The sequence below is a fragment of the Nyctereutes procyonoides genome, unplaced genomic scaffold (genome assembly GCF_905146905.1).
Source record: "Nyctereutes procyonoides isolate TBG_1078 unplaced genomic scaffold, NYPRO_anot_genome, whole genome shotgun sequence".
Lineage (NCBI taxonomy): Eukaryota > Metazoa > Chordata > Mammalia > Carnivora > Canidae > Nyctereutes > Nyctereutes procyonoides.
The window spans coordinates 18,972,621-18,986,373 of record NW_026575037.1 but is presented as its reverse complement, the minus strand read 5'-3'; the positions used below and the strand labels follow the sequence as shown (position 1 = coordinate 18,986,373).

General features: G+C 52.4%; 1 protein-coding gene across 1 annotated transcript in view; it reads left to right on the top strand.

The window, feature by feature from the left end:
* Positions 1 to 8,860: 8,860 nt before the first annotated feature.
* CAMK1G (calcium/calmodulin dependent protein kinase IG) overlaps positions 8,861 to 13,753 on the top strand; it is a 29,611-nt gene continuing 24,718 nt past the window's right edge. Inside the window, exon 1 of the mRNA XM_055319359.1 lies at positions 8,861 to 8,878. The gene's annotated coding sequence lies outside the window, so the exon portion shown is untranslated. The remainder of the gene's footprint in view (positions 8,879 to 13,753) is intronic.

Genomic DNA, 13,753 nt, shown 5'->3' with positions numbered 1-13,753 from the left:
ACTGGCCTGGCTCGGTTTCAAAGACTGATACTCCCAAAGCTTCCCAGGGCTGTAAAGGGAAGGGCATCAGCCTTTAACACTGATCTTTTCTTCTATGCCTGGAATCTACAATGCCCTAGTCCAGAAGAATGAAAGAAAGATCTTGCCCTTCTTTCTCCCGCACCCCATCTTGCAGGCCTGGCCCCCAAACACGACCCTTTTGGTAGGCTCATTCGGGTCCTCTAGAACCCAGGATCAATCAATAATTTTCTAGTGCTACGGAGTCCACTGGCCTTGCCACCACCGCAAGAACAAAGGCCTTCGTCCTCTATGTGATCCTTTGGGGTGGTTGCTTTCTCCAAGGTTCTGGAAAGCCCAGGCTTCCTCCCACCAGCTGGGGGGAGGGAGAAACGCTGAAAGCTGAGATAAAAACGGTCCATCACTGGGGGAGGGGAGGCGGGGGGGGGGTCAGTGTCAGCCTGCTCCGGGCCCCTGCTGCGGACTCGCCTCCCAGGAAGCGCAGGACCTAGCCTTGGATCTGGAGCGATCTGGTCTGTTCCCGATGCCCCCACGGAGCCCAGGCCAAGGTTCTCAGCCCGTAGACCTTGCCCTGGAGACGCTGTGCCTGCTTTCCCTCCCTCCACAAGTTTCTGTCAATCCATCTCCCAAGGTCAACTTTGGACCAGAGCTGAGAACAGTCAAACAAGAGATCTGGTGTCTGCATCAAGCGATTTTTCCTTCCTCAGAAGCAAATCATTTCTGCTAAATTCTACTTATCATCAGTCCTATTATTTACGCGTTCCAGCTCCCGAGCAACAGCAGATGAGAGCATCTAGGTGGCGATGCTGCTGGCAGCGACAGGAGCTTGGACGGGGGTGGGGGCTGGGAAGGGGGGAGAGAAGGGGTTCGCCTGCCCTTGGTAGGTAGGTATCTAGGAGAGGAAGAAAAGGGATTTTCTTGTTGTTGCTTTCCCCAGGGACTCGAGTGGGTGGATATGTCCCCGGAATGATGTCTAGCTCCCAGGTCCTAGCATCACCAGTTGTCCAAGAGTTCTGGTTGTCACCCTCCCATTATTAAGGACAGGTTTTGTCCTTCGTTGCATCCCCACCTATGACGAAGGCCATAATTAGTGCATACATTGGACTTCCCCGGGTGCTAGTGTGCTCAGGACCACCCGTCTTCCTGGAAAAGACAGTTACCCCAAGAGGACCTGTCCCCTCTACACCCTAGGCTCTGAAGCTGAGACCTCACTGTACGTGGAAACCCTCTGTCCCAGACACCTGGCTCACAGGGGTACACACACATTCACGCACACTTGCCCATCGATGCAGACACTGTCTTTCCCATGGCTCCATGTGCCACCTCCATGGTGCCCTCTGGAGACGCCTTCCTCTCTTATTGGTCCCTGCGGCATCCCAAACTGAGTCACGCGCCCAAAAGGTCCTCTTCCTGCATGCGTATCATTTTCCAAGCCCTCCACATACTCTGTCGCATTGAATTCTCATGACCCTCTTGTTGGGGAAACAGGCTCCTAAATGTTAAGAATTGTGCCTAGGATCATGCCTCTAGTAATCAAGCACCCACAATTCAAATCCCAAGTCTGCTCTCGTGTGTGACTCTTGGCCTCTTCCCTGTAGCTCTCAAAGATGTCTATAAATTACCGAATTTCAGGATCTATCCAAGAGTCACTTCTGAAGGTCAACTATTCATCCAGGAGACAAATCCTTCAATAGGCAAATCCTCCCAGAATGCCTTCTCTGCGTCAGGCACCACGAGGACAGAGGAGATTAGTAGGTAGTGCCCTTGGTCCCACTGGGTCCTTTCCTACATGGAAGAGGGGGAAGGAGGCTCAGTCATCATTCCTGGAATGTTGCCAGAAGGCTGACATCCTGGGGATGCCTGGTCTGAGATGTCCCCCTCCTAAGGGAGACCGAGCCGCAGAGGGACATGATGAGAGGAGAGGGCAGGTGTCACCTCAATGCCTGGCAGTCCCCCAATCCATAGTAGACACCTAAAAAATACAGGTTAGTTCTCCGAATATTATAGAAAGAGCAGAAATCACCACCCAAAGCAAGATCATTGAGAAGTTTGAGGCAAAGCGTCTTTTGAGAAAAGGCTGGTCAGAGAGTCCTGCCAAGGAAAAGAAAGATCTGTTTTCCACCATCAGCCAGTGGGGTGGTCAGAGCCACCAGGTCTGGGCAGGATGCTGTCACTAGAGGGCAGTCGCAGCTTGCTCTTGGCGGTGCAGGAGCCCTGATGGCCTGATCTCCGGAGGAGAGGCCAAGAGCAATCCTGCTGCATTCTAACTCTGCCCAGAGGTAGACACGTGACTTTCAAAGGGGAATAACCGCACCCTAACCCTTCATGTTTCATCCAATCCTTTCCTTACACGTGACACTAGGAAGGCCCTCAAGGGTTAGACTTAGCCCGGGTTGCTTGGCTAATAAAGATACTGTGGAGGCAGGCCGGGTGGCTCAGGGGTTTAGCGCCGCCTTCAGCCCAGGGCCTGAGCCTGGAGACCCAGGATCGAGTCCCACCACGTCGGGCTTCCTGCATGGAGCCTGCTTCTCCCTCTGCCTGTGTCTCTGCCTCTCTTTCTCTCTGTGTCTCTCATGAATGAATAAACAAAATCTTAAAAAAAAAAAAAAAAAAAAGATACTGTTGGAACAAATGCTAGATTCCCCAAACTCCAGTTCGGGGCCAGTTCCAAGGCCTTAGTACTAGAGCAGAGTAATACGGACTAAATTCCTTGGTGAAATTCTCACCTCATATTTTGTTTTCCTTTGTAGGCCATTTCTTTTGTTATTTGTTCATTCCCTGGAGGCTTAGGAAGAAACAGAAAACGGAAATTAAAATCAAATTGGACCATCAGGTACTCTGTAAGTAGCCTTGATAAAAGTTTGGATGAGGCCAATGATACTCATGACCATCCACGCATTGCACGTGACCCCCTCTCCCACCCCTACTGTCTGTCAAGGTCATATGCTGGTGACCATGGAGAGTCGTGATGGATTCCTCCCGCTCTGGAGAGAGAAATACATGCAAACAATGAAGGACACAGAAGAGGAAGGTTCTACAGTCTGTGCCGGGGACCAGACCCAGGCTGTCACATGGAAACTGATGAGATCATCAGCCAAAAATCTGAAGCCCAGGATGAAAGGCTTTGTCCTGTACCCTACTTATTCCTGGAACATGGCACATACCAAGGCTGGGAATGGGAATGGGATTTGGGAATGGGACTCAAGGCAATGGAGGTGATAGATTCTTTTAGCACAGAGACACATGGCAAACACGTCAGGAGGGGAACAGGTGAAAATCTACTCACCATGTCACTATCCCACCTGCACCCCCACCCCACTCAGGGTGGAGCTAGATATAGCTGAATGTTTGCCGAACCTTGGCAGGGGCTGAAGATAAGAATGGAAAGAACTAAGGACAGAGTATATAGGATGAAGGGGTTATGGGAAAGAGAAGGAAGAGAAAGTCTAGGTTGAATGAGCTACTGCCTTCTTCCCTAGCCAGAGGCCCTGACCCACTAGCCCAACCCTGACACCCAACTCTCTGCACCGTCTAAAGATATTAGAAGCTAAAAAAAAAAAAAAAAAAAAGATATTAGAAGCTGCAGCACAAACCAGAAGAAATGATTGTTTTCATACATTCTTTTGGGTTCTGCGTGTGTGTAGGAGCAACCCATGGTAAACCCCTTACTAATGCACTAGACGTCCTCTTCCTTCTGCTAATAATAGTGTCAAAGTCAGACATTCCGGAAAACTCTTCTCGTAGGTTGTACTCTGCTCTTCGATTTTTCAGACCTTTGTGCAACATGCTTTCCGCCAGGTGGTATGATAGTATAGAGGTCACGGAGGCGTCGTGTCCACGCTCGGAGAGCTCGTCACCAGCAGGGGGGCCCTTGACCCACGCCAGACTAATTTCCACCCATCGGAGCAGGGTGCATGCTGCCGCGGACGTGAGCTCTGGGGGAACAGACAGGGTCATCCGTCCAGCCTGTGGAGCCAGGGAAGAGTGGTCAGGGGAGGAGGCTTTGTAAAGATCCAGCTCAGACAAAAAGAGGAGCCGGTCTCAGGCTGCAGAAGACAATGTGGACCAAGACTGTCTATTGTGGCGGTGTCTATTCCTGGAAGTGCCAGAAATCTGGTGTCTTATTTTTACAACAAATAAACACTAAAGTAGCAAGTATTACGTTGATTCATGCCTGGGTGCCCGCCTGTCTCTACTCTCCTATAATTTCCATTTCCTCCCTCTCGCCCCCACTTTCTGAGCCCGCTCCATTCTCTCTTATCCAACTTCAGGTTGGAAATGTACTATGAAATAAGTGGTGTTTGTGCTTTGGTGGCTCCTCATCCCCGCCCCATGATCCTGCCTAGCCTACTTTCAAGGCCTTGCACTATTTGTTTCTTTTCCTGCTTCACCAGCTGCCTCCGGGGCTTCTCTCCTTGTTCTCACTGCCCAGTGACAAGGCACTTTTCTCCATCTCTTCAACAGGTGCGGCCCCTTTTCTACCCCAGGGCCTTTCCACTGCCTGCTCTTTTGTTTCTCTAACTTTTCGCATAGCTAGTTCTTCTTGCTTCTGATGCCAGTTTGAAAGTCACTTTCTCAGGGCTGGGTAAGGTCCCCTAACACATATTTTCACAGTGCCCTAAACTATTCCTAGTATTATCACAACTGTAATTATCCATGTTTGTTTAAAATCTGACTTCACTGCTAGAATGCAAGACTCATTCGGGAAGAAACTGTGCCTATCTGACTTATCACTGTATGTTCAGAGCCTAATATATTAGGCTTCCTCAATATATGAATGAATGGATGGCTGGATGCATGGAGATCATTCTCCCTCCCCTCTTCCACCCTGGCACCCCATGTCTTGTTGTCAGGTGGCTCTCCAAAAAGCTCAATCTGGAGATCTAATTGAACATAAAAGACAATGTAGACCAGTGCTCTTTGAAAGAGGAAGATTGTTCTGTTCTCATGAGCACACCTCCCTTGTCTCCTCCTTATCCCAAACCGTAAGAGGACCCCTTAGTTTGTTCATTTGAGGGGAAAGCATGACCCCATGGGAGCAGTGGAGGTGACACCCAGTGAGTACTCCCTTTGCCAATGTCACCTGTGGCAGACTCTGATGCACAGGTCGTTTTGGGAGAGAAAAGGATGCTCTGCGAGGGGCCAGGGCCCGCCTTCTCCTCTCCTTTACCCCCTTAGTTCAGACCTGCACCCCCTCAGCTCTGTGACAGCAGAGCCTCCCTGCTGGCTTTCTAGTCTCCAAGTTCTCCCCCACTTCAGGCACCCCACCGTTGGTTTCCCACAAACAGACTTGCTTGAGATCCTGCAATGCCTCTACTGCCTTCACAGCCAAGTCTAAAGCCCTCAACCAGGCTGCCTGGTCCTAGATCACCCATAAGGCCCAGGCCGGCTTCCACGAAACTTTTCCTGATGCCTCCATCCCAGAGCCTTCCTGCCACGGCCCCACATCTGATGAGGATGTGAGTTAATAGTACCTGATTTCACTATTGATTCATCTCCATTTGCTTTCTGTGTCTTGCCTCCTCTACTGGGCACATAGTTGATGTTGTATAAATATTTGGTTGAATCGCTGATTGGGGAAATCATAGCAATGAAGCCATTAAAAGAACTGGAACCAGGCAAAATTGCAGGCATGTGTGAGTATGTGCACGCTTGTGTATTTGCACAAGTACACACGTGTTCTCAGGCCAAAAGCTCTCCTCCAGCTCCCCAGGAAACATTCCCAAATGCTTGCCCAGTACCCTAGTCACCTGTGCTATTATTCCAGTAATGGGCCCTCTGCCCCTACTCCTGCCTCCTGATGTCCAACGTGTGGCCTGGTCAGTGCCCGTGAGGACATCTGCCTTTGGAACTCAGCATAAAGAAGTAACACTAGCTCATGGAACCCAACATGGAATTTTTTTCTGTTTCCGCAACTGAGACTTCTTCCCTGACCCTGTGGCTCACCGAGGCTAGCAGTGTGCAGGTGGATGGAAGGAAAAGGGAAGGGGCTGGGGAGGCTCCAGTGGGCTGGTCCTGACCAGCAGTTCCTCGTCCAACTCAGACCTGTACCGGAGCACATTACAGAGGATGGACTTGACTAGCTCATGTGCCTCGACCGCAGTTTGGTGAGGGTAGAGTCTGGGTCTGGTTCTGTGTCCCCGAGACCCACTACACAGTCAGTGTTGATAAATATTTAAGGAATGAGTGCAAGTGCGTGTGTGCTGGAGAAGACCTCAGAGTGGCGGCGTTCAGCTCCCTATGGAGATAAACTTTCTAACACACACTGATGCCCGTGGGCACTATTCTGAGGCTGTGATAAACTCCCCAGTGCCAGTGTTCAAGCAAGAGGAGGACAGCTGTCAGTCAGAGATGCTGCACCTAGGGAATCTAAGCAGTGGAAACCCAGGCTAGAATTCAAAGCAGAAAAAGATAAAGAGCCGGGAGAAGCTGTAGACAAAGAGTTTTTGGAACAGCACAGAGGAAGGAATGGCCAGAGAGGAAGCTGGGAAATCGTGGACGGCTTTCTGGATGAGATAGCAATTGATGAGGATTTTTTTTTTCAAATCTGTAGCATTTCCATAGGCAGAAAATGAGGAAAGGGCATCCTATACTGGTAGACCAGCACAAGCGAAGGTCAGGAGCTTTGCGGGGGAAGCAGCGTGTTAGAAATCAGGGTCTCCTACAGTGCGCCTGGAGTGTCAGCTCCAATGGAGTCCCAACAGAGGGACCCAGAGGCGAGAGGACAGTTTTGTGCTGGATCCTGGAATGCCCTCAGTGATGGGCTAAGATGTTTAGACTTTATCCTGTAGGTAAAAGATTTTTTTTTTCAGGTAGCAGCAATATATTCTCTTGAGATAATTCTAGCAAGAGTGAAAGCTGGATTGGAGAGAAAACAGTAATAGGCCACATTTATTGACCGCTTACCGTATGCTGGCCTCGGTTCTAAGCAACTAGCATTCTGTCTCACTCTACCCTACTTGTGTGTGAAATAAGGGCAGGAATTATCCTATTTCACAGATGGGATGACTGAGGCACGGAGAGGTTAAGCCGCTTGTCCAAGGCCAGACAGCCAGTCATCTAGGAGTCTAACCTAGAAGACTTCTCCAGAGCCACTTTTAGCTATCCCAAGGGACCACCTCACCCAGGGACCAATTAGAGCCTAGCCTACCACAACAGTACCAGAGGAGGAGGGCCTGAATTAAAATTGTAGAGATGAAAATATAAAGGAGGCAGCATTTGCTTACTGCCTTTTGTGTAAAAAAGGATGGCAGGAAATATCCATCTACAGCTGTATCTATGTATCTATATCGATCTATTATTTTCCTTGCGTCCACATGAAGTACGGGAGGGATACACCAGAAACTAATAAGGCTGGCAACCTATAGAGGGCAGGGCAGGGAATTGCAGTGGGTGAGACACCTCAATGTATGTCTTTTTTTTTTCCCCAAAGATTTTATTTATTTATTAGAGAGAGAGAGAGTAAGCAGGGGGAGGGGCAGAGGGAAAGGGAGTGAGAAGTAGACTCCGCACTGAGCAAGGAGCCCAACGTGGGACTCGGCGTGGGGCTTGATTCCAGGACCCTGGGATCATGACCTGAGCTGAAGGCAGCCGCTTAACCAACTAAGCCACCCAGGCAGGCACCCCTGCTCAATGTATGTCTTTTAATATAGTTCTGATTTCTGACCCATGTGAATGCACTATTCATTCAAAAAACACAAATGATTTTTAAAAAAAAAAACTGAAAAGGCACAATTTAAAAGCTAATTAGAAGGAACAACTGAAAGTGCATAACAGCTGATTGGATTTGGAAGGCAACGAAAGAACCAACACAGCGGAACAAAGTGCCTGGCTCTCCAATTTGAGTGTCTGGGAAGATGGTAGCTCTGCAGCCTCTCTGGGGAAACGGGGAGAATGGTTTGAGGGAGGCTATTATATATTCAGGATTATTTGTGGGTGGAAGTGGACTTTTGGAGGTTAAGGTTAGGGTCGACAACACTGAGTGGGGGGTGTGGATTTGGGACATTCACGTGATGATGGTAACAGACGCTGTGAGTGGATATTGAGATTAAGAGTAGACAAGGAGAAAGCAAGGGGGCAGAAGACAGAAGTTCAAGGAACCTATGGCTGAAGGATTAGTCAAAAGGAGGCTGAGATGGTCAAGGGCAGGATGAAGAGGTTAGTGCCAGGGAGCGGAGTCAGGATGGTAGGTTTTGGGATCAGGATGCTACGCTTCTAGAAACAGGGGAGAGGAGATACATCAGAGACATGATGGAACCACCCAGCAGAGGGTCCCCCCTGCTTCTCTTCCCATTCTGTAAGAGACGACAACTGGACACACAAGGGTCTTCATCCCCCACATTTCAACCAATGTAGATATCCTATTGCTCGGAAAGGTGTTTTTAAACAACACACTCCAGCAACTGAGTAGTTAAAAGAGAAACTGAGGCAGGCAGTCCTAGAAAGCTTCTCGGATTTTCTGCTAGCACCCCATTCAGGCCAATGGAAGCTTGTAATTTGAGGTTTTATTTTTGCTTTTTATTCTTCCCCCCTCTCCTTCCATTACACACATCAATGCAAACACAATTACACACACACACACACACACACACACCATGAAAGGGCCCTTTGCAAAAGCATTTTTCTGGATCAGACTTAATGCTTCTCGGAAGGGGGGAAGAGCAGAGCAGAGGAAAGGCAGGAGATGCAAGCCACCATAGCTACTTTTCCTCCCCTTTAAGACTGCCTGGTTACCGTCCTGGGAAAGAAAACCCCTGCATTCCTCCCCTTTAATTCGGTTTATTGTTAAAGCACTGGAGCAGCTAATCCTCCCAGACCTGTAGGAGCTGGAGTAGGAGCACCATTCCTTCTGAGTCTCCGGGTAAGATGAGTCTGATTCTTTTCTTGGCTTTGGGAGGTTCCCTTGCTTAGGGGGAGGCAGGTGGCACGTAGAGATGTGTTCAAAGAGCCACTTTTGCAAGCAACTTGGGTATTCTATTCCTTTTAGCCCCATTTCCAGTCTTGCCTGACTCTTGTGGTATCAAGGGTAAGTTGTAGCTGCTTTGGAAAATAAGTCTGAATGGGGGCCCAGGTGGCACCTCCTTGCGGAGCCATCTGCCATCACTTCAGGGTTGGTGTGAGTGGGAACCGTTTGCACTTCTGAGCCATGCAAGGGGAGCAAAATATCCGTGTATGTCCCTCTTGCACCGCCTGCCTGCAGGCTGCATCTGAGGGGCAATCCTCAGGGCCACCCGGGAGGGGCTGCCCATCTGCAGAGGTGGGGACCTCCAGCAGGCTTGCACCCCTGCCTCCTTGCCCATCCTGCATCTCTTAACCTCTCTGACCCCATCGGTCAAGGACCCATGCCCTTCTGCCTACCTGTCTGGGTTGCTGTGACTGTTAAGAGACCCAGTGGGCAAAAAGGTAGTTTGTAAACAGCCTGTGGCTCTGCAAACCCCCAGGGAGCTGACCGGCCTCAGTCCCTTCGGGCAGGGTCCGGGACAGGCTCCAGCTCCACGGCCACCTGGGCTGCGTTAGGATGCAGAACTCAGGGTGTCGGTCACAAGGCGGCTCCCTCACCTTCTCCGGGGGCAGGTCCATCTCCCTTCTGTCTTTAAACTTCCCCAGCTGGGCGGGCAGGTGAGATGTTAACGGGAGGTCTGGATTCTCCACCCCCACCCGCGCTGTGGCCCCTTCTCCCCACGTAACTTTGACGCACAAGCATTAACCCCAAGGCTCCCGGAGGCGGCTGCCAGGGCTGGCCCGGGTCTGGCGTTTGTGCCTGGCTGGCCAGCTGCCGGCTCTGGGACCGGATCAATTAACTGGTCAGGAGGAAAATCTCTGCGAGGGGTCAAAGAGTCAAGCAGGTTCCTGTTGGGGAAAGAGATGATCTTTCCCAGAGCAGAGGCCAGAAGCAGCCCGGCCCCTGGCAGTCCTTGTGACCCAGGCTTAACCAGGGCCAAAGATGAGATCCAATAGGCCATAACACAAAGTGCTTAGTAATACCTGATGTGGGAAATGCACGTGCCTTTAGCACGAGCCCACCAAGCCGGTGGGGCAAATAGTATTTCTCCCTCCCTATGGACGAGACCACTGAGACTCAAAGAGGCTTGCCTAGGGTTGCAAAGCTGGATATTGGTGGTATCCAGTTAACGACAGCAGCATTTGAATCCAGAACTTCTGACATCATCAGTGACCTTTCCGTGATACTGCAGATAGCTATCATGTATTGGGGGCAGCGGCTGGCAGGCAGGTGTGTATTAAGAGCACTCTTGAGAATGCACAAAACTTTGGGAAAGAAGTCTGAGTGACAGGAGGTTTGAGCTGGAGCCCGGAGAGGCCGAGGATGGCCTGGCCTCAGAGCCCTTCTCGGAGCCTCCGAGTCAGCTGTTCCAGGGGGAACTTGGTCAGGTGCTGGGGTTCCAGGAAAGTGTCCCAAGGATGAGGCGAGGTACGTGAAACTGGGTAATCACTTCCAGGAGAGAGGTAACAGGTTTGGTGGAGGCTGATACACTGGGGTTCCCAGTCCGGCTCTGCCATTGACCCTCGGATTGGGGCATTTTCTGTAACATTCCTACCCAGCAGTACCCAGCTGTGAAATGGGCTTCACAACACCTCCTCTAAAGGCGGCAGCGAGGTGCCAGGGAGGGGAGGTGATGCAGGTGGAGCTCCCTGGGGTGTCCGTACTCCTCACGGCCTGGGAGCACTTCCTGGGAGCACTACAGGCAGCGGGCAATGGCCCCCGGCTCCCTCTCCCGCGCTCCCGAGCTGCCCGTGGCCCACACCCAGGTGCCCATGGCTGCACCGAGCTGCCTGTGGCCGCACCGAGCTGCCCGCGGCCCGACCAAGCTGCCCAGGGCTGCACCCAGCTGCCCGCGGCCCGACCGAGCTGCCCGTGGCTGCACCGAGCTGTCCGTGGCTGCACCCAGCTGCCCGTGGCTGCACCGAGCTGCCCGCGGCCCCACTAAGCTGTCTGGGGCTGCACCGAGCTGCCCGCGGCCCAACCGAGCTGCCCAGGGCTGCACCGAGCTGCCCGCGGCCCAACCGAGCTGCCCGCGGCTGCACCGAGCTGCCCGCGGCCCCACCAAGCTGCCCGTGGCTGCACCGAGCTGCCTGCGGCCGGACCGAGCTGCCCGTGGCTGCACCGAGCTGCCCGCGGCCGGACCGAGCTGCTCGGGCCGCCGGGTGAATGAGCCGCAGCATGAATGAGACTGGAGCGGCCGCGCGCGTCGCTACAACCGCAGGCGCGTCTCCGCGGCCACCGCCAGGGCGGGGCCGGGGCTCGGCGGCCGCGGGGGAGCGAGCGCGGGGCGGGGCGGGGCGGGGCGCGGGGGGGCGGCTCCGAGGGGGGCGCCCAGCACCTGCGCCAAGGCGGCACCTCCTGCGGAGTCCTGCTTAAGGGCGGCGCGTGGCAGACGCCCCGTCACTATTACCCTTGAAAACTCCTTGGAGAGGTGGCCCTGGGGACCAGCGTGACGCCCGAGGAGAGACCCTTGGCTCCTGGTGCTGCCCAGGGCAGCGGCCGAGCTCCCTCTGCTCTCGGTTCAGCACCCGGTGAAGTAGTTGGTTTGCATTTCAGGGCCGGGATGTATGAAACATTAGATATTTTTAAACACTTTAGAGTCACAGCGAGCTGAGGTGTCCCCGCTGTGAAGCGCACTTGGGAGCCGAGCCGCTGGGGGGACCCCGGGTTGACTGGCGGCTCCTGTTGCGCGCTCACCTCTCTTTAGTGTCTCGTTTCCCCTTCTTTCTCCCCAGCGCCTGGTGTTTATTTAATTCGCGTGCCTGGAACGGGGACTCCTGCGTAGCGTGACAGAGGTTGCAGGGTGATTCTGCGCCCCAGATGCCCCAGGAAGGTGGAGACACAGAGCAGGGATCATTATTCCCATTCAGCAGAGGAGGAAACTGAGGCTCCATGGGTTTAGGAGCACGAGAGGAATCAGTGGCACACCCTTGCCCTCTCCAGGGACTCCTAGGTCTTGGCCGTCAGGCCACCAAATGAAGCCTTGGAGGATGTTTTAGAAGAGGCGCCAGTAAATCTTAAGCAACATGTGAGTTCTGACCTGTCACTGCAGCCGGAGGGATTGGCTTAGACTAAATGTGTGTTTGAGCCTGAAATAAACTGCAGGAGGCGATTGAAAAAACGTCCTTCCTCGGTGATTCTGTGAACCGAAAGTGCCAGGCAGCGCTGGCCCTGGAGCCACAGGCCTAGTGGGGGGGTCTGGGGTGGAGCCCATGTTCCTTGCAGCTTTGTCCACCCAGAAGCCTCGAGGAGGCTTTAAGGTCCAGGACCTGGGCTTGAGCTGCGGCCTGCGAACGGGGAATGGATTGTGACAGCTCGCACAGGCCCAGCTGTGTGCCTCTGACACCGCGTTGAGAGCATGGCTATGACCTGAGGCTGCTGGAAACTTCCTCTGTTGCTCAAGCAAATGCAGAATCACAAAGTTATCAGAGGAGGCTGGTCTCCCTGTTTTCCCAAGTAGGCTCTGGGCAGCCCTGGACACCCTGGGTGCCAGCAGGTGTGACACAAGGAAGGTTTCACCGTCCAGTAAATTGTGTGTGTGTGGGGGGGATTCCAGGTTAGAGGGCATTAACCAAGCATCTTTAAGAGTCATCAGAGCCTTCAACAAGCTAATGTGGATCATGAATCTCTGGGACTAATATGCTAAAAATCAAACTTCAAGGAATCTTGATCTATTCCAATCTCTTCTTTTCACTAAGGACAAAGGTGGAAACCCAGAGAGGTACGGTGTTCTGCCTGGAGCTGCACAGCTCCTCGGTACCAAATCGAAACTAGAACCAGAACTTGAGCCCTTTCTTTTCTTTTTTTTTTTTTTTTTTTTTTTTTTTAGCCCTTTCTAATGTCCCTCTCAATCCAAAGGATGACGCAAAGTCCAATATGGGTCAGAGTCCAGGAAACTGGGGATCAGGACAAGAAAACATCCCAGCGTTAGTTAGCCTTTTAGCCCCTCACCAAGCCATTTATATGTTGCCATGACTCCGTGAGCCCCAGCCCGGAGGCAGAGAGCACATTCTTATGAAAGATGACCCATCCGATAACCTCCCTCCCAGGACCCACCAGCTTTTCTGAGTCATGCTCCCAAGAAATGGAAAACCCTGGAAGCAGACTGCAAAGCAGTCTTAGGGTGGGCTGATTCCACTGAGGTTAGAAAGAGAGCCACATGCAGTCCCTCAGGAAGGCTCTGAGGCGAGCTTATCATGCCCCGAGTGATGCGCCCCTGCTTGCCCAGAAGCCCCAAGTGGGGGAGCATAGCTAAGGCCCAGTGGCTCTTCCCATGGGTAGAGTTGAGAGCCATTATCTGTGGGTCCAAAGGTACTGGGGTGCTACTCCAAGATTCTCTCCTTCCTTCTATCTCCTCTGGGTTGGTCCTATCCAGTTTAGGAGCCCTGCTTGGGCTGGGGAAACACACAGTGAATTGAATTGAATTGAGTTGAATTGAACCAAATGCCTGGATTAAAACATGGTGTGCCCAAGGCTCTGGGATGGTTTATCAGGAGGGGTGGCTTTTAAGCTGTTAGTCCAAGTGATTCGTTTAATAAGCCCCTCAGAGCAGCTGGGACCCCCCATAGGAAATTTTTGATAAGGAGGCTTTGCGGAGCAGGGTGGGCAGGAGTGAGGGGCCAGGGAGAGGGGCCAGGGCAGTGTGAGGTCATGAGGCGACCGCGCATCTTTGGGACATGGTGATGGCAATGAGGAGGCCCCTGAAGATGAGCCTCATCGGCCTTAGAGTTCTCT